At 37.7% G+C, this 21,260-nt stretch overlaps 1 protein-coding gene across 1 annotated transcript in view; it reads right to left on the reverse strand.

Moving 5' to 3' along the window:
- Positions 1–21,260, reverse strand: part of COL25A1 (collagen type XXV alpha 1 chain) — a 446,874-nt gene that overhangs the window by 286,577 nt on the left and 139,037 nt on the right. The gene's annotated exons all lie outside the window — the stretch shown is intronic.

Below are 21,260 nucleotides of genomic sequence, written 5' to 3' on the forward strand. Positions count from 1 at the left end.
GCCGAAAAGTGCCAGTAGTTAAAATTAAGATTAAGGGGGGGTGCCTGGATGACTCATTCAGTTAAGCATCCAACTCTTGATTTTGGCTCAGGTCGTGAACTCACAGTTGTGGGATGGAGCCCCAAGTGGGGCTCTGCACTCAGTGGGGAGTCTGTTTCTCTCCCTCTCTCTCTCTCCTTCTGCTCCTCCTCCTGTTTGTGATTTTTTTCCCTCTCTCAAATAAATAAATAAATTAAAAAAATAAAGATTAAGATGTAAAATATTAGATTTAACAAGGAAAAAAAGAACAAGGGTTAAAGGATGGCTAGTCACAAATGCACCAATAGACAGTTGACAGAGACTGGTTGGTGTTCACTCAAGCATCTCAGAGAGAGAAAGCCATTAGAATTTAAATAGTCTAGAGTCATATATGTGCATATCTGTTTGTGCATATATATATATAGTATATATATATACTATATATATATATTATATATAACTAACTTATTTTGAAGCCAAATGCTACTGGATTGGTTATGATTGGTAAATATGAAATTAGGGTCTTATCTCGGATTTGCTTTTATCCACTTTTGTTCTTGACAATATGTAAAAAGATTTTAATTTAAATAAAATCTCCAAAAGTTGTTTAGTAATTTGATTCAACATTTTTAATGAATTATATCCCAGTATTAACTCACGCATAAAATCTATTTTTTATTTTTATTATTTTTTTTAGAATCTATTTTTTAAAGTAAAAAGATAAAGGCCTTTTTTTTTTTAAGTAAAAGGAGAAATTTCAGTTAGCTCTTAGAAAAACCTATTAAATTCAAATAGAGGTCTTAATACATTAGAATGTGGGTTTTTTTTGGGTTACACATTATAATGAATAAGGAATGCATGGATTTTTTTCATTTTCAGGAAAAACAAGAATGGAAAAGATAACTTTCAAAGCTCCTTTTAATAATGTAATTCCTTAAACCTTCCACAATCTGACATTACTTTCTGGAAATATGTTGTTTTTATTTTTCCACTTGCAAATACTGAATAGTAGTATTTAGAGCTGTGAGAATTAATTCATAGTGACATACTGTAGTGCAAAAATAGTACATTTTTACATATCCATTTACATTTTTCCCAATAAAATACTTGATTTTTGTTTTTTTTTGTTTTTTTTTGTTTTTTTTTTAATTTATTTTTTATTGGTGTTCAATTTACTAACATACAGAATAACACCCAGTGCCCGTCACCCATTCACTCCCACCCCCCGCCCTCCTCCCCTTCCACCACCCCTAGTTCGTTTCCCAGAGTTAGCAGTCTTTACGTTCTGTCTCCCTTTCTGATATTCCCCACACATTTCTTCTCCCTTCCCTTATATTCCCTTTCACTATTATTTATATTCCCCAAATGAATGAGAACATATAATGTTTGTCCTTCTCCGACTGACTTACTTCACTCAGCATAATACCCTCCAGTTCCATCCACGTTGAAGCAAATGGTGGGTATTTGTCATTTCTAATAGCTGAGTAATATTCCATTGTATACATAAACCACATCTTCTTTATCCATTCATCTTTCGTTGGACACCGAGGCTCCTTCCACAGTTTGGCTATCGTGGCCATTGCTGCTAGAAACATCGGGGTGCAGGTGTCCCGGCGTTTCATTGCATTTGTATCTTTGGGGTAAATCCCCAACAGTGCAATTGCTGGGTCGTAGGGCAGGTCTATTTTTAACTGTTTGAGGAACCTCCACACAGTTTTCCAGAGTGGCTGCACCAGTTCACATTCCCACCAACAGTGTAAGAGGGTTCCCTTTTCTCCACATCCTCTCCAACATTTGTTGTTTCCTGCCTTGTTAATTTTCCCCATTCTCACTGGTGTGAGGTGGTATCTCATTGTAGTTTTGATTTGTATTTCCCTGATGGCAAGTGATGCAGAACATTTTCTCATATGCATGTTGGCCATATCTATGTCTTCCTCTGTGAGATTTCTGTTCATGTCTTTTGCCCATTTCATGATTGGATTGTTTGTTTCTTTGGTGTTGAGTTTGATAAGTTCTTTATAGATCTTGGAAACTAGCCCTTTATCTGATATGTCATTTGCAAATATCTTCTCCCATTCTGTAGGTTGTCTTTGAGTTTTGTTGACTGTATCCTTTGCTGTGCAAAAGCTTCTTATCTTGATGAAGTCCCAATAGTTCATTTTTGCTTTTGTTTCTTTTGCCTTCGTGGATGTATCTTGCAAGAAGTTACTATGGCCGAGTTCAAAAAGGGTGTTGCCTGTGTTCTTCTCTAGGATTTTGATGGAATCTTGTCTCACATTTAGATCTTTCATCCATTTTGAGTTTATCTTTGTGTATGGTGAAAGAGAGTGGTCTAGTTTCATTCTTCTGCATGTGGATGTCCAATTTTCCCAGCACCATTTATTGAAGAGACTGTCTTTCTTCCAATGGATAGTCTTTCCTCCTTTATCGAATATTAGTTGCCCATAAAGTTCAGGGTCCGCTTCTGGATTCTCTATTCTGTTCCACTGATCTATGTGTCTGTTTTTGTGCCAGTACCACACTGTCTTGATGACCACAGCTTTGTAGTACAACCTGAAATCTGGCATTGTGATGCCCCCAGATATGGTTTTCTTTTTTAAAATTCCCCTGGCTATTCGGGGTCTTTTCTGATTCCACACAAATCTTAAAATAATTTGTTCTAACTCTCTGAAGAAAGTCCATGGTATTTTGATAGGGATTGCATTAAACGTGTATATTGCCCTGGGTAACATTGACATTTTCACAATATTAATTCTGCCAATCCATGAGCATGGAATATTTTTCCATCTCTTTGTGTCTTCCTCAATTTCTTTCAGAAGTGTTCTATAGTTTTGAGGGTATAGATCCTTTACATCTTTGGTTAGGTTTATTCCTAGGTATCTTATGCTTTTGGGTGCAATTGTAAATGGGATTGACTCCTTAATTTCTCTTTCTTCAGTCTCATTGTTAGTGTATAGAAATGCCACTGATTTCTGGGCATTGATTTTGTATCCTGCCACGCTACCGAATTGCTGTATGAGTTCTAGCAATCTTGGGGTGGAAACTTTTGGGTTTTCTATGTAGAGTATCATGTCATCGGCGAAGAGGGAGAGTTTGACTTCTTCTTTGCCAATTTGAATGCCTTTAATGTCTTTTTGTTGTCTGATTGCTGAGGCTAGGACTTCCAGTACTTTGTTGAACAGCAGTGGTGAGAGTGGACATCCCTGTCTTGTTCCTGATCTTAGGGGAAAGGCTCCTAGTGCTTCCCCATTGAGAATGATATTTGCTGTGGGCTTTTCATAGATGGCTTTTAAGATGTCGAGGAATGTTCCCTCTATCCCTACACTCTGAAGAGTTTTGATCAGGAATGGATGCTGTATTTTGTCAAATGCTTTCTCTGCATCCAATGAGAGGATCATATGGTTCTTGGTTTTTCTCTTGCTGATATGATGAATCACATTGATTGTTTTACGGGTGTTGAACCAGCCTTGTGTCCCAGGGATAAATCCTACTTGGTCATGGTGAATAATTTTCTTAATGTACTGTTGGATCCTATTGGCCAGTATCTTGTTGAGAATTTTTGCATCCATGTTCATCAGGGATATTGGTCTGTAATTCTCCTTTTTGGTGGGGTCTTTGTCTGGCTTTGGAATTAAGGTGATGCTGGCTTCATAGAACGAATTTGGAAGTACTCCATCTCTTTCTATCTTTCCAAACAGCTTTAGGAGAATAGGTATGATTTCTTCTTTAAACGTTTGATAAAATTCCCCTGGGAATCCATCTGGCCCTGGACTCTTGTGTCTTGGGAGGTTTTTGATGACTGCTTCAATTTCCTCCCTGGTTATTGGCCTGTTCAGGTTTTCTATTTCTTCCTGTTCCAGTTTTGGTAGTTTGTGGCTTTCCAGGAATGCGTCCATTTCTTCTAGATTGCCTAATTTATTGGCGTATAGCTGTTCATAATATGTTTTTAAAATCGTTTGTATTTCCTTGGTGTTGGTAGTGATCTCTCCTTTCTCATTCATGATTTTATTAATTTGAGTCTTTTCTCTCTTCTTTTTAATAAGGCTGGCTAATGGTTTATCTATCTTATTAATTCTTTCAAAGAACCAACTCCTGGTTCTGTTGATCTGTTCCACAGTTCTTCTGGTCTCGATTTCGTTGAGTTCTGCTCGAATCTTTATTAACTCCCTTCTTCTCTTGGATGTAGGATCTATTTGCTGTTTTTTCTCTAGCTCCTTTATGTGTAAGGTTAGCTTTTGTATTTGAGTTCTTTCCAGTTTTTGAATGGATGCTTGTATTGCGATGTATTTCCCCCTTAGGACTGCTTTTGCTGCATCCCAAAGATTTTGAACGGTTGTATCTTCATTCTCATTAGTTTCCATGAATCTTTTTAATTCTTCCTTAATTTCCTGGTTGACTCTTTTATCTTTTAGCAGGATGGTCCTTAACCTCCACGTGTTTGAGGTCCTTCCAAACTTCTTGTTGTGATTTAGTTCTAATTTCAAGGCATTATGGTCCGAGAATATGCAGGGGACAATCCCAATCTTTTGGTATCGGTTCAGACCCGATTTGTGTCCCAATATGTGGTCTATTCTGGAGAAAGTTCCATGTGCGCTTGAGAAGAATGTGTATTCAGTTGAGTTTGGATGTAAAGTTCTGTAGATATCTGTGAAATCCATCTGGTCCAGTGTATCATTTAAAGCTCTCGTTTCTTTGGAGATGTTGTGCTTAGAAGACCTATCGAGTATAGAAAGAGCTAGATTGAAGTCACCAAGTATAAGTGTATTATTATCTAAGTATTTCTTCACTTTGGTTAATAATTGATTTATATATTTGGCAGCTCCCACATTCGGAGCATATATATTGAGGATTGTTAAGTCCTCTTGTTGAATAGATCCTTTAAGTATGATATAGTGTCCCTCTTCATCTCTCACTACAGTCTTTGGGGTAAATTTTAGTTTATCTGATATAAGGATGGCTACCCCTGCTTTCTTTTGAGGACCATTCGAATGGTAAATGGTTCTCCAACCTTTTATTTTCAGGCTGTAGGTGTCCTTCTGTCTAAAATGAGTCTCTTGTAGACAGCAAATAGATGGGTCCTGCTTTTTTATCCAGTCTGAAACCCTGCGCCTTTTGATAGGGTCATTAAGCCCGTTCACATTCAGAGTTACTACTGAGAGATATGAGTTTAGTGTCATCATGATATCTATTCAGTCCTTGTTTTTGTGGACTGTTCCACTGGACTTCTTCTTAAAGGGGAATTTTAAGAGTCCCCCTTAAAATTTCTTGCAGAGCTGGTTTGGAGGTCACATATTCTTTTAGTTGCTGCCTGTCTTGGAAGCTCTTTATCTCTCCTTCCATTTTGAATGAGAGCCTTGCTGGATAAAGGATTCTTGGTTGCATGTTCTTCTCCTTTAGGACCCTGAATATATCCTGCCAGCCCTTTCTGGCCTGCCAGGTCTCTGTGGAGAGGTCTGCTGTTACCCTAATACTCCTCCCCATAAAAGTCAGGGATTTCTTGTCTCTTGCTGCTTTAAGGATCTTCTCCTTATCTTTGGAATTTGCAAGCTTCACAATTAAATGTCGAGGTGTTGAACGGTTTTTATTGATTTTAGGGGGGGATCTCTCTATTTCCTGGATCTGAATGCCTGTTTCCCTTCCCAGATTAGGAAAGTTTTCAGCTAGAATTTGTTCAAATACATATTCTGGCCCTCTGTCCCTTTCGGCGCCCTCGGGAACCCCAATTAAACGTAGGTTTTTCTTCCTCAGGCTGTCGTTTATTTCCCTTAATCTATCTTCATGGTCTTTTAATTGTTTGTCTCTTTTTTCCTCAGTTTCCCTCTTTGCTATCAACTTGTCTTCTAGGTCACTCACTCGTTCTTCCACCTCGTTAACCCTCGTCGTTAGGACTTCTAGTTTGGATTGCATCTCATTCAATTGATTTTTAATTTCTGCCTGATTAGCTCTAAATTCTGCAGTCATGAAGTCTCTTGAGTCCTTTATACTTTTTTCTAGAGCCACCAGTAGCTGTATAATAGTGCTTCTGAATTGGCTTTCTGACATTGACTTGTAATCCAGATTTTGTAACTCTGTGGGAGAGAGGACTGTTTCTGATTCTTTCTTTTGAGGTGAGGTTTTCCTTCTAGTCATTTTGCTCAGTGCAGAGTGGCCAAAAGCAAGTTGTATTGGGAAAAAGAGAAAAAGAGAGGAGAGAAAGAAGGAAAGAAAAGAGAAAGAGAAAAAAAGGGAAGAGAAAAAAAAACGAAAGAAGAAAAAAAAAGAAGAAAAAGAGAGAGAAAAAGAAAGGAGAAAAAAAAGGGGGTGGTGGTGGAAAGAAACAAATCAAAAAGCAAAACAAAACAAAACAAAAAAAAAAAAACAAAAAAACAAACAAACAAAAAAAAACCAAAAAAAAAAAAAAAAGAACCACAGGGGAGTATCTTCTGATTCTGTGTTCTTTAAGTCCCTTGGCTTCTCCTGGAAGTTGTCAGTCTAGCTGATCTTCTGGGGGAGGGGCCTGTTGTGCTGATTTTCAGGTGTTAGCAGTTGGGGGAGCTGCTGTGCCCCTGCCTGGTGCAGGTCTCAGTGGGGGTTGTTTACCCCGTGAGGCCGCAGGAGGAACAGCCCCAGTGGCGGGGCAGCTCTGGAAACCTGGATTCAGTCCCCGCAGGAACTCCGTCTGCAGGGCCTGGAGGCTCCGGGCGGGGCCGCTGATCTGCTCAGCTGGGGCAGGAGCGTCCTCGCTGTCCTGGGCCCTCCCGGCCTCTGCCTGTCCCGGGGGAGGCCGGATCCTGGGCTGTGTCCCGGCGCCCTGTGCTCCGGAGCCTGCGCTGGTGGATTCGCGCTCCCGGGCCGCAGCCCCCTCCGCGGAGCCGCCGCCCGAGGCCCTCCGAGCTGCTCCTGGAACCGCGCAGCCCCCTCCGCACGGAGCCTCTTCCTCCGCCCGAGCCCCCCGAGCTGCTCCCGCCCCGCATCCCCCTCCGCGGAGCCGCCCCCGAGCCCCCTGAGCTGCTCCGGGTCCCGCCGTGCGCGCTGCAGCCCTTAGGGAGCTCGGCGCACTCTCCTGGGGCGCAGTTGCTGTTACTGTCCCCGGGAGCCCGAGGGCATCCCCGCCCTCCTGGGTCCTGCTCCAACTCCCTGCGAGCCCCTTTCCCCCGGGAAGGTCGGTGCAGCTCCTGCTCCTCCGGGACGGGGCTCTCCTGTCCTGGGGACACTCGCCCCGGCCTCAGCCCGGCTCCTCGCGGGCCCCTCCCCCTCGGAGGCCTTTGTTCCTTTATTTCTTTTTCCCCGTCTTCCTACCTGGATAGAAGCGCGAATTCTTCTCACTGTTGCATTCCAGCTGGTCTCTCTTTAAATCTCAGGCCGAATTCATAGATTTTCAGGATAATTTGAAGGTTTTCTAGGTAGTTTGGTGGAGACAGGTGATTTGGAGACCCTGCTCTTCCGCCATCTTGCTCCTCCCCAAAATACTTGATTTTTGAACCTGACTTTTTCCCCTCTGAAAATGACTATATTCATTGTTTAGAAAGACAACTTTAGAGTCCACTTACAACATTAATTAGAACAGGATCTACTATCTTTAGACAGGAGCTATGGAACTATCAACAGGATTATTCTACATTCCTAGCTTCAAAGATAAGACAGAACCCTTCTCTTTCTTAACACAATATTTAATATGAAATATCTGTAAGGAAACAAATTTCACAATTTTCTTTGTGCAATTCCCGAAGAAATAATACATTGTGTAGTTATATGATACTAAAGGAAGATTTGCTCCTGTGATGCATTAGTAGTAAAAACTTAACTGAAACACTAGATCTTATTTTAATATTATTTTTCACTATTGTCCAATGCTATCTAATATTTACTATTATGACTGATATTTTTTTGCACAACCCCATCTAGCAAGTACTTGCCCTTGAAGAAATGTTGAAGGAAGAAATATTCACAGTACAAACTGAGGGAAAATTAGCAGAGATTCAACTATTCAACATTAAATGGACTAACTTGTTCAATGTTTATCAGGAAAGCCCCTTCTCCTTATACAAATGTTCATGTAACTACCAATGGTAATTATAGTAATCTGTATTAGCAAAATAATGTAAGATCTATGGGGCTAGGGATTTATTACCTTTTTAAAAAACGTACTATCATAGTACTCAGAGTTCAGAATGGTGGTTGGCACAGAGTAGGAACACAATATACACATGCATATTTTAAGTGAAGGAATGGATAAACTGCTTAAATTTATTAATTCACTCTTTCCTTCAACAAATATGTATGAACACACAGAGATACTATATAGACACTAGAGATAAAGATGAATAAGACATGGTTTTAAACATCAAAAAAACTCTCATTCAATGGAATGAAAATAAAAAAAAATAATAACAGTGAACTATGTGAAGAGCAATGATTGTTATTTTCACAAAATTCTATGTGCATGCATTTAATATATCTTGGGAGGACTGTGTGGAAAGGGATGGGGGCACTAAATATTTTTTGTAAGAAATAAGTATTAAATGAGCAACTGTCAGCCAAATAAAGAACAAAGGAAGGAGCACTTCAGACAAGGGGAATAACAAAGATGAGAAAATGAAGGGGACGCTCAGAAATGACACATTCCACATGGCTGTGGATTACATGAAAAGCAGAAAGTTGGAAAGGAAGACAGAGGCCAGATCACAGAACTTGTTTTTGCTTTCTTATGGGTAATGGGGAGCTTTTAAAAGTGTTAAGTAGGAGATGATAGGTTTTTATATTAGGTAATTACTCTGGCAACTATGTAAAAGGTATACTAGATTGAAGTTGAAGCAGTGTTCCAGATGTCAGGCAGAGAATTGATAAAGACTTGAAGGAACTAAAACAGTAATATTTGTAAGCAAATGGTGAAAATCTGATTCCCACAATGCTTAGGGCAGCAGTTCTCAATCTCAGGAATCTCTTAGAACAATGTAGAGGCCTGGGCCCTTCACCCACAGTGAGGATTTCTCCTAAGGAGTGCACTCCCTTATTTCAATGAGAATCACTGACATTATGACCTATTATTAATGATGTCTATAAGTGTGTCATAGCTCTCAGGTGTCTGGGGAAGAAGAAAGCTGGGAACCACATATGTAGAAGGTAAGAATCACACAGATTTGGTAATCAAATAACTGCATGGAAGAATGGATGATGGAAAATAAGGACTCTGGGATCATGGTGTGAACTGTATGGATGATACAGCCATCAGCTGAGTTGGGCAACAAGGTACAGGAAAGAATCAAGTTTTGAGTCTGAGATGCTTGCAGAACATCTAAGCAGAAAGGTCAACAGAAGTTAGAAATGAAAGCCTGAGACTTGGAGACATCTGAGCTGGAGATCTGAAGTCATCAAAACACAGAGGGCAGATAAAAAGCAAATATTCTTGTAGACTAAAAGTATAAATGAAGGATCAAATAGAACATGTAGAGTCTATGCCTTAGGGAGTGGGCAAAAAGGAGCTCAAGAAGGCAGATGAGAAGAAATTACCAAAAACAAAATGTGAAGAAAAAGAAAGAGGAGAACCACCACCAGGAGAATGGCATTCTGAAATCTTCTGGAAAGGAGAGTTTCAAAAATGTGGTCGTCAGGAGTGAAGTACAGTAGAAATGTTCAATTAAATAAGCACTTGGAGTACCCTGTTTTTGGCAGTAAGGTGGTATTGGATAGTCCTGTCAAAATAATTCCATGAAGACATGGAGGTGGAAGACAGGTTAGATTGAATTAAGGAGTGAGTAGGAATTGAAGAAATGACTAAAGTGAAAACAGACTCTCTTTGGTTAATTTTTGCTTGCTGCACTGCTTCATTGTGTTTACTCACTAAAGAGAATTTGTTCTTCTCAAATTAAAAGATATACCATGCTCATGGATTGGAAGGATTAATATCATTAAAAATATCCACACCACCCAAAGCAATCTACATATTCAATGCAATCTCTATCAAAATATCAACAAGAGTTTTGACAGAACTAAAACAAATAATCCTAGAATTTGTATGAAACCATAAAAATAGCCAAAGCAAACATGAGAAAGGAGAAGTATCATAATCTCAGATTTCAAGACATACTACAAAGCAGTAGTAATCAAAACAGTATGGTACTTGCACAAAAACAGATACATAGATCAATGGAACAGAACAGAGAGCTCAGAAATAAACTCATGCAGTTATGGTCAATTGATCTATAATGAAGGAGGCAAAAATATATAATGGAGAAAAGAGTCTCTTCAACAAACAATGCTGGGAAAACTAGACAGCTACATGCAAAAAAATGAAACTGAACCACTTTCTTACACCATACACAAAATAAATTCAAAATGGATTAAAGATCTAAATGTGAAATCTAAAACCATAAAACTCCCAAAAGGAAACATATGCAGTAATCTCTTGGACATTGGCCTTAGCAATATTGTTCTAGATATGCCTACTGAGGAAAGGGAAATAAATGCAAAAAATAAACTGTTGGGACCAGATCAAACTAAAAAGCTTTTGTGCAACACCCTTTTTCAACTTGGCCACAGCAACTTCTTGCAAGATACATCAATGAAGGCAAGGGAAACAAAAGCAAAAATGAATTACTGGGACTTAATCAAGATAAAAAGTTTTTGCACAGCAAAGAAAAATCATCAACAAAACGAAAAGACAACCTACTGAATGGGAGAAGATATTTGCAAATGACATCTGATAAAGAGTTAGTATCCAAAATATATAAAGAATTTCTACAACTTGGGACACCTGAGTGGCTCAGCAGTTGAGCATCTGCCTTCAGCTCAGGGCCTGATCCCAGAGTCTTGGGATGGAGTCTCATATCAGGCTGCCTGCAGGAAACCTGCTTCTCCCTCTGCCTATGTCTCTGTGTCTCTCATCAATAAATAAATAAAATCTTTTTTTAAAAAAGAATTTATACAACTCAATAGCAAAAAACCCAAATTATCCTATTAAGAAATGGGAAAAAGATATGAGCTGACATTTCTCCAAAGAAGACATACAGATGGCCAACAGACACATGACAAGATGCTCAACATCATTCATCATCAAGGTAATGCAAATCAAAACCACAATGAGATATCACTTCCCACCTGTCAGAATGGCTAAAATCAAAAACACAAAAATACAAGAAAGAAGTGTTGGTGAGGATGTGGAGAAAGAGGAAAGAAACCCTTGTGCATTGTTAGTGGGAATGCAAACTGGTGCAGCCACTGTGGAAAGCAGTATGGAGGTTCCTCAAAAACTTAAAAAGAGATATATTATATTTGATTCTGTTACTGGGTATCTACCCAAAGAATATGAAAACACTAATTTGAAAAGTTATATGCACCCCTAAGTTTATTGAATCATTATTTACAATAGCCAAATTATATAAGCAACCCAAGTATCCATCAATAGATGAATAAAGAAGGACGCCTGGGTGGTTTAGCGGTTGAGCGTTTGCCTTTGGCTCAGGGAGTGATCCCAGTGTCCTGAGATTGAGTCCTACAGCAGACTCCCTGCGTGGAGCCTGCTTCTCCCTCTGCCTGTGTTTCTACCTCTCTCTCTCTCTCTCTCTCTCTCTGTGTGTGTCTCTCTTGAATATATAAGGAAAATATTTTTAAAAAGATGAATAAAGAAGTGATATATTATATATATATGAAATCTTTCCATTTGCAACATGGATAGATCTAGACAGTATAATGCTAAATGAAACAAGTCAGTCAAAGAAAGGCAAATACCATATGATTTCCCTCATATGTGGAATATAAGAAACAAAACAAATGGACAAAAAATAAAAAAAAGAGAGAAACCAAAAATCAGACTTTTAACTATAGAGAACAAACTGATGGTTACCAGACAGGAGGTAGGTGGGAGGAATGGGTGAAATAGGGGATGGGGATTAAAAAGCACAATTATCATGATGAACACTAAGTATAGAATTGTTGAATCACTATATAATACACCTGAAACAAATATAACACTCTATGTTAACTATACTGGAATTGAAAATAAAAATAATAAAATAAATAAGTTGTGGAAATGAAAAGTACAACGTAGGGAATGTAGTCAATAATATTATAATAATGTTTTATGGTGACAAATGGTAACTACACTTACTGTGGTGAGCAGAGAGAATTGTATGAAACTGTTGTACCCCTGAAACTAATAAAACATTGAATGTCAACTATACTTCAATAATAATACTTTGTCCTTCTCATTTTTAATTTTAAAAAATGCGCAATCACATAAAGCTGCCCCAATTGTCAAGCCAAGAAATACAATTTTGCCCACATTTCCAACACAAAAATTTTAATGCCACCTAAGATTCCATCTAGATGGAAAGAAAATATACTGTGTTCAAACTCAACTCTTTTGATCCTTCTTAATTTAATTGACTATTAACTGTCAAAACAAGTGAGAGCAGTTTAACTCAAAACAAGGACTAACTAAACAAGGACTCAAAACCAACTAATTGCAGCTTCACTTAAATAGAGCTTTTCTTCTTAATCTTATTCTCTAAACTCCAAATTCAATCTGCAACACAGGTCTACCTATTTAGTCATAAGAATGAGAGGAAAAAGAGTAAAGTTATATAAAGCAGAAATCTGGCTTTTTTTTTCCAAAGTAACAAACTTGAGACTTGGCTCAATAAAATGTAGTCTGCAGCAGTTACATGTAATGACTGTCTGATAGACCCGTATGTGTGAGACCAAATGGTTGATCGTGTTGATCATACTGACCATATCTTATGTATATTGATATTCATTTAGCCACTCTTTCAACAAATATTAATAAGTGCATATAGAAACATCAAGCAGAAGGCATAGTGTTAGAGCTTACAATCTGCAAGAAAAGGCACACAATTTAAAAAGCAATCATCTTTTTTATCTAAGATTTATTTATCTTAGAGAGGGAGGAAGTGCGTGTGTGTGTGCGTGTGCCCATGAAGGGGGGAAAAGGGGGACAGAAAGGAAAGGAGAGGTAAAAAAAAATCTCAAGTAGACTCCCTGCTGAGTGCAGAGCCCCACACGGGGCTGATTCTCACAACCCTGAAACAATGACCTGAGCCAAAATCAAGAGTCAATCACTTAACCAACTAAGCCACCCAGGCACCCCAATAATCTTTTTTAAAGTAATTTCTGCACCCAACATGGGGCTCAAACTCACAACCCTGAGATCAAGAGTGGTATGCTCCACCAACTGGTGGCCCAAAAAGCAATAATCTGAAAGTCTGATATACCTAAAATTGTGGAATAAGCAAGAGTTCTTATTCTAATTTGGGGAAATGAGAATAGTCAGAAAATGATTCCCCAGGAAGTGATACTTAAGCTGAAACCTATGGGACACATGAGTTAGCCAAGTGAAGAGGAAAGTTCTAAAGGCAAGAGTGAGTGTGGAGCATTTCAGGAACTGAAAGAAGTCTGATTTGGCTGGAATCTAGTGTGAATGGAAACCTGGCAAAGCATGAAGCTAAAGAGCTGGGAAATTTGGATCCAGACAATGTGAGCTGCATGTGGTAGGAAGCCTTTGAGAAGGCCACAAAGATCCCCCACTTGTGTAGGTTTCAGCCCTGGGGCATAGGCTGAATTATTGCCTCACTGCTAATGAACGGTATATGGCAAAAGTAATAGGCCATTTGTTCCACAATCAGGTTATAACAAGACTGTAGTTTCTGTCTTGAGAGTTCCCTCTCTCTAGATCAATTGTTCTGGGGAAATCCCTGGGTGGCTCAGTGGTTTAGTGCCTGCCTTTGGCCCAGGGCGTGATCCTGGAGTCCCAGGATCGAGTCCCACAGGCTCCCTGCATGGAGCCTGCTTCTTCCTCTGCCTCTCTCTTTCCTCTGTGTCTTTCATGAATAAATAAATAAAATCTTAAAAAAAAAAAAAAAAAAAAGATCAGTTGTTCTGGGGAAGCCATGTGCCATATCATGAGGCAGTCCTTTGGAGAGACCACATGTCCTCTGAAGCTCACATGAGTGAGCTTAGAAATAATTTTTCCCCAAGTTCACACTGAGATGACTATAGCCCTATTGGATACCTTGATTGAAGATTTATGAGAGACCAGAAGTCAGTGCCACATACTCCTGGATACCTGACCAACAGAAACTGAGATAGTAAATGTGTACTTTCCAGCCACTAAGTTCTGGGATAATTTGCTAACATAGCAATAGGTAGCTAATTTACCATGTTAAAGAATTAGATTGAGCATTAACCTAAAGGAATAAGAATTTACTGAAGGGTTTTAAGCAAGAAAGAACATTAAACACGTCCATATTTGCAATTTTAAACATTCAGTAAAACTATCTAGGAAGCTTGAAAGAATAGTCTAGAACCATCAATGAAAATAAACATTTAAGCCAATCAGTTTCTGCTACAAAAAAAAAAAAAAAAAAATCTGCTACAAAATTCTGGTTCTAAAGTTCAATATCCTATATAAAATTTCTACCTCACTCCTCAAACTCGTCAACAATTAACCTGATTAATCTCTTAAAAACTGTAGTATCTCTGCTTTCCTCTTCAGATCCACGGGCTCACTACCCTAATTTAGGGTCTATCACCTCCAACCTAGAACACTGGTGATACCTTCCTAACCATTTCCCCACCTAGAGTCTGGTGTCTTTCCAATTCATCCCGTCTCCCCCCAAAAAGCATAGGCTAAAGGGTTGGCTAATTACATTATACCCCATCAGATTATAGGGAACAATGTGATTGCTATGCAAGTCATACATACACTGCAATGACATGCCTTCTGCCTCTCCCTCCATCTCCCAAATCCCAACTTAGTACAATACTCCAGATTTAGGCTTTCAAAAAATATCTATGGAGTGCTTAGTAAAACTTTCATCAAATTAAAAGAGCTAAACCCATTAATCAATGAGTTTGTCCTGCATGCATCCTCTCAAAGAAGGAGCCACAGTGTTGAAGTACTCTTGATTATTATCACTGTTTTCAAATATACAGTCTAATTTAGTGAAATTAAAATACTAGGAGAGGGGCACCAGGCTGGCACAGTTAGTAGAGCTTGAGACTCTTGATCTTGGGGTTGTGAGTTCAAACCCCATGTTGGGCCTAAAGCTTACTTAAAAAAAATATTGGAAGAAAAAAAGCAATTTTATTCTTTTTTATTATGCAGCCAAACACGTTGGAAAAAAAATTTCAGACTCACATCTCATCGGAAAACCATTCCATTTGCCGGTTTGACACCTCTGCGTAACACTTCACAACATAGGATAAGTCCATGGCCCGCTCAGGGAGACATATTTTGTAAGTATTTAGAAACAAGGCAAGATTAGTACCTAAGGAGCCATTAGCATTTCCAAAAGCATTATATGAATTATTCCTGTGTGAGACATTTCATTGTAAAAAGGAAACTGGTAATTAATTCACAGTCATTTCAACTGCATGATTATTTCAAGTATTACTTGATGTCATAAAATCCTTTAGCCAAATAACAAACTGTTAAGTGAATTTGGAAAGTTCCTATAATCAAGAAACGAAAGTTCTCTTTTTCCCCTAAATCCAACAACTCTATCTATGCAATAAAAGTAGACAGAAGTTTTCAACTAAAATCTGTGTTTATTTATTTAAATAATATAGCCACATTCTGTGAAGTTTAATGAAAAAGTAAACCTAATCCTTTACCCTTAAAAATGCCTTTCACTGAACAAAACTCCAATTCTTTACTTCATTCCTTTTATAACTTTTGAGAAGATCAAATACTGTAGTTCAGAGGTACCTCTGAGATAGAAACCAAAAAACACTTTTTTCTTTTAACTACTTTGATATATCTCCAAACATGAAATAACTCTCCATGCTAAAGTAATATTAATTAGCCTGTAAGGTAATTTTGCACATTGAAACCCATATTTTTCTAATTTAAGTATGTAGGTCAAAATTAATATCAGAAACATCTTCTGTAACTTATTAAGTAAACAAGCAAATAAATTCTTCATTAACATACAGAAATATTAACATCAAAAGGAAATGTTACTTGCTGTGAATTCAGTTTAGAATGGCTTTTAAAAATCTTCTCGTGTTTTGTTTTGTTTTGTTTTTCTAATCAGGATCAGAATAACCATAATGAAGAAGTTAAGATAACTGTTAGGTAAACATATATATTCTAACATTTTGAGAAACTGTCAATAAGTAGTAACACCCCCATAAATACAACATAACAAGAAAAATTCATTTACATCTTGCAATTTACACTTCACTTAGATGGTTTGGAATCATAAGAGCATCCGTAGAGAGAAATTTAAAAATCATTTTACAACAATATTTGTTTAATAGGAAGTGATGGCTTAAATGTTACAATATGTTTCTTGAATATCTTCACATTAAATAGTAATTGAACAAAAAGCCCCCTGGTTCTGCTCAAGGGCAAGTTCCACAAAGCTCCTCATTATTGGAATGTCCAACTTGGAAGCCAAACTAAATAACAAGGAGCAATTTGCCAATTAGAACTTCCTGCTCTTTTCTCTTTATTCCTTAAACACCATTCAGGGGCTGAACTGGTCAAACACTTTTAGCTTCAAAACAGCAACTGAAAGGATTTAATTTGTGTCTCTCCAAGGTGAACCTGTCAAGAGGCAGTGGTGATGTAGTCCATGTTCCCCTGCAGCAATTTCCCTTAAAGACAGAGAAGTGGGTTTCCACTCTTGCAGAGTATGGAGTTTCCTTTTCTCATTTCCCATTATTTCATTTCAATTAATGACCTCCAAATTTTATACTTGTGTAACTACTAGGCTTAAAAGTGTTGAGTCAATATGTCCCTGGAATCTGCTCACATCTTCAGACCAAACCTGCTTATACACTGGAAGTAAAACACTTCACAGGGGCTGGACACAGACTGGAATGAGAACCATGAAAACTGTGTAAAACCCAAAACTGTGTGGACCTAAAGAGAATTCGTGCAGGCCAAGGCAAGAGAAGGAGTAAAATAATCAGAACTCACAGACCCTTGGCAACATTTGCATTCCTTACCTGCCTTTTCCTAATTGCAATCCAAGCTTACATCTTGGCTTGTTATTCAATTTAAAATGTCCAGTGATTAACAGAATTTAGATGCAGACTTCTAAATTGCAAACATATTCACAGATTAACACTAAATCAGTGAAACCCAGTCCTCTTTTCAACCTAAGGAGACCTGACATGAGACTCTGGGCTTCCTCATCAAAGACCCACTAGCACTAGAACAAGAAGGTTCGCTTTGCTCATTCTGAGCCTGTACATGACCCCAAAAGAACTGTTCACTCCTCTGAACCCTGGGCCAGGAAAATTAGTGAAGGAGAAACTGCTTTTCAAATGTTTACTTGCCAAAACTGTCTGTAATCAGGTGTTTGGTTGTTTTGGGTCTATACTGACAATCCATTGAAAATGCCGTAGAGTATTCCTTTTTGTATATTTAAAAATCAATCTTAAAAGGAGACTGTGTTGCTTCTATCAATGGATTGCTCAAATGATGACCCAGTTCAAGAGAAGAAATTGTTTTTACTGTAGAAAATAGCAGGATCTCTGATCTAAGAGGTGACAAAATTCTCTCCATGACCAAACTTTAGGCTCCTCTGAGCTCTTTTTTAACACGGCCCCCAACCTTTGGGCTTTCATGTTCATCTCTGCATTGTTCAATTTTAGCAATAATCATGTTAAGTTGGTTTGGCCAGAATCCCCCATCCTCTCTCTGATGACTCTCAAAATCTGATCTATCATGTGTGATCACTCTGGCCTGCCTTCAGCAAGAATCCCCACCCTGCTCCTGGGCTACAAATCCCCACTTTTATTAGGGCAAGCTTCTATGATTCCTAGGCATTTTTAAAAGGATCCAGGAGATACAAATTAAAGTGAAAATAAATATGGTAGATATAAAGAACGTGAACTTCATAGCAGTGTCCTACTATTACTGCTCTACTATGGGAATGTTTCAGTTCAAATAAACTAAATCAACAAATTTATTGTCACAGAATTTAGAACTTTAGCAAATCTTAATGATTGTTTAATTCTTAACCCAAGCCACACAATTTTCCAGATAAAGAATAAACTCGAAGAAATTGGATTTAATAACAACATCTTAAGACACTAACAAAGGTTGATTTTATTTATACATATGTTGCAATCAATTCCAAGTATTACTTAACATGCAAAAATAGTTTTTTACCTTTACAAAAAAAAAAAACAAAACCTTCAAAATCAATTTATCCAAGACAAATATCCAATCTACCATCTCACCAGGTGCCCAAATTAGAAAAATTGAAATTCTCTTAGATGGCTAATCATCTGTCACCACTTATAGAATGTCTCCTGATTCTGTCACTTGGTCTCTCTTCACACCACCTGCTCTTTCCCAGGACTCATCATTTATCTCCCTGCCGCCCGACTTGCTCAGTTCCAGTGCTTCCTCCACACTGATGGCAATCATTGTTTCTCATTTACAGTTTTGATCTTGTCAATCCCTTACTTTCCAAGCTCCAAGTGGCTCCTTATCACCATGCTTTAAGATTGTATTCAATGATTTTTCATGGTCTGGCTGTAGCGTCTGGCCAGTCTCCTCATTGCCCCCACTCCACCCACATTTTGGGAAGTAGCTACATCTACCTTCTCACCATTTCACAAATATCCATGCCGCCATCACTTAACTTCTGCTTCTCACTCTTGGAATCTTTCTCCCACCCACTTCTCTTCTCTTCCTCTTTCTTGCATATTTTCACACATCTTCACCTCTTTCTGAAGTTTTTTTCAAAAACACACAAACTTAATAAATCGATTATTTCTCCACAACAGTTCATTATCATAGCACATTTATTTATATTATCATATCCACCTTTCTGAAATATCTTCAATTTCCACATCCCCCTAAATTGTGAGCTATTTATTTTTGTAGTCCTGCCTTCCAGCCAAGTGCTCATATACAGTGAGTATGTAATAAACGTTTGTGGAATCAAATCACTTTGGCAATTAATCCATCAGTTGTCAATAGACAGTGCTCAAGTCATTTCAGAAATGATTTCCTACAGGATCTGTTGCCATCATTAAAGAAAAGTTGAATAATATTAATTAACTTAATGTATATTAAATTTCAGCAACTGAATACTGAAATACATGGAAAACTACACTACTCTTTTTTTAAGATTTTATTTATTCATTCATGAGAGACACAGAGAGAGAGAGGGAGGCAGAGACATAGGCAGAGGGAGAAGCAGACTACTGATGGGGAGCCTGATACGGAACTCAATACCAGGACCCAGGGATCATGACCTGAGCCAAAGGAAGATGCTCAACCACTGAGCCACCCAGGTGGCCCAAAAACTACACTATTCTTAAATGTTCATCAGTGAATATTGATTAAGCCTACTGAAGTGCATGACAGTGCTGTGCACGAAGGTGATTTTAAATAATATTAATAAAATATGATCTCTACCCATGGAAACTTACAACCTAAAAATTATGACATTGACAACATATATAGTTCTATCTGGAAGCCATAAGGATAATATTTTTGTTGGGTCATTGAGGTGAGGAGTTGCTAAATATGAGTGAGTCTACAAAGCACAGAAAATCAGACATCTATATGGATGTTGAATTGAGATCATTGTGAAACATCTGGCTCAGTGCTACCTGCATTTTACTTTACTTTCAGCATCTTTCTTAAATAACTAGGATTTGTAATTGGATATAATATATATATATTTATGAAAAAATGATGGAAGGCATACAATAGCTGGCTGTTCTGCAGGATTAGATAGTTGATACTGTTGACACATACAAATGATAAAGAAGCCATTTCTGGTTTTTATACTTAATGAAAGTCTCTAGATGGATAGTCTGCTGGAAGTAATTTTATATGAACATGTAATGAACATGTAAACACACACACAGAATCTCTAATTTATCTAAGCTATTTCAAGCAAATCAGCTGCTGTTATTTAGAGATACAGGAAGTAAAGCCACACATAGGCCATCACAATATGAATGATCACATTCTGATCTATTTTTCTGTGATTTTTCTACAATTTGCCTAGCCCCATTGTGATTCTTAAAAAGAGAAATTCTTAGGCTTCTTAAGTTTCTAAGGTCTTCGGCAGTTCTCTCCTGTCTAGTTAATCAAGTAATACCTCCTAAGGGTACTTATGAGATGAGTAAAAACTATGGTCATAATTTCTAGACTGTCAAGAAAATGGGAATTTATACTTTGGATAAACCCCAGGGATGTTACGTAGCAAGAAGTTCTATTTCAGGCTGGGACGGGGGAGGAGAAATATAGAAATATGGTGAAAAGTCTCTTGCAGCTATCTAATTTATTTTAAAAGCATGTTTCAAAAATAATTATCATTAATATAATCAATAGTTACATAAAATAGAAAAACTGCATCTCTAGTTAAAGTGAGAAAAACAATTGTCTCTATGAGAATTACAACTTGACACTGGGACCTTGATGTCTACTAACAAATTTTAATACTGAAATACATTATGTATATATTGACATTCTTTACCATTTTTGCCATGAGTGATCAATTTTAGATTCCAAGATATTCTACATATCAAATTGTCACTGAATTTGGTGAAAGAAGCTACTTACTCTTGAGATTATGTTTCTTGACTGGAAGCTTTGAAAAAAGTAAATTATATTCTCTATTCATTTATTGACTTAATATTTCTAATTGTATTAGCCCTACAAATGCAAAAGGAAATGATTATTATATATCTATCTCTATTTTCCTTACTTCTATTTTGGTTGGTTGAAAATTAATTAGGTATGGGATGCCTGGTGGTTCAGTGGTAGAGCGTCTGCCTTTGGCTCAGGGTGTGATCCCAGAGTCCCTGGACTGAGTCCTGCAATAGGCTCCCTGCAGGGAGTGTGCTTCTCCCTCTGCCTCTTTCTCTGTCTCTCATGAATAAATAAATAAAAATTTTTTAAAAAGAAAATTAATTATGTATCACCTGCAAAAAACAGAAATTTGAAAATTTTTAGAATCTCTAACTTGGCAAAAGTAGTTTCTAAGAATGCCATAGACATTAATATTATTCAGCACTTAGAAAAAAAATAATACAGTTTTCACAACATTGTGAATGTACAAAATACCACTGAATTGTATGCATCAAAATGCTTAATCTATGTGAATTTCACCTCAGTTTTAAAAATGATGAATGTTGATAAATGTCATTGCTATTCCATTAACATTTACCCACAAATTAAAAAGTTCTCTAAAGAATGATGTCTTCCTAACTGTAAATAACCTTCTAGAATCATTGACCATTTAGTGTCTTTCTAAGACACCCTA

The sequence above is a fragment of the Canis aureus genome, chromosome 33 (genome assembly GCF_053574225.1).
Source record: "Canis aureus isolate CA01 chromosome 33, VMU_Caureus_v.1.0, whole genome shotgun sequence".
Taxonomy (NCBI): Eukaryota; Metazoa; Chordata; class Mammalia; order Carnivora; family Canidae; genus Canis; species Canis aureus.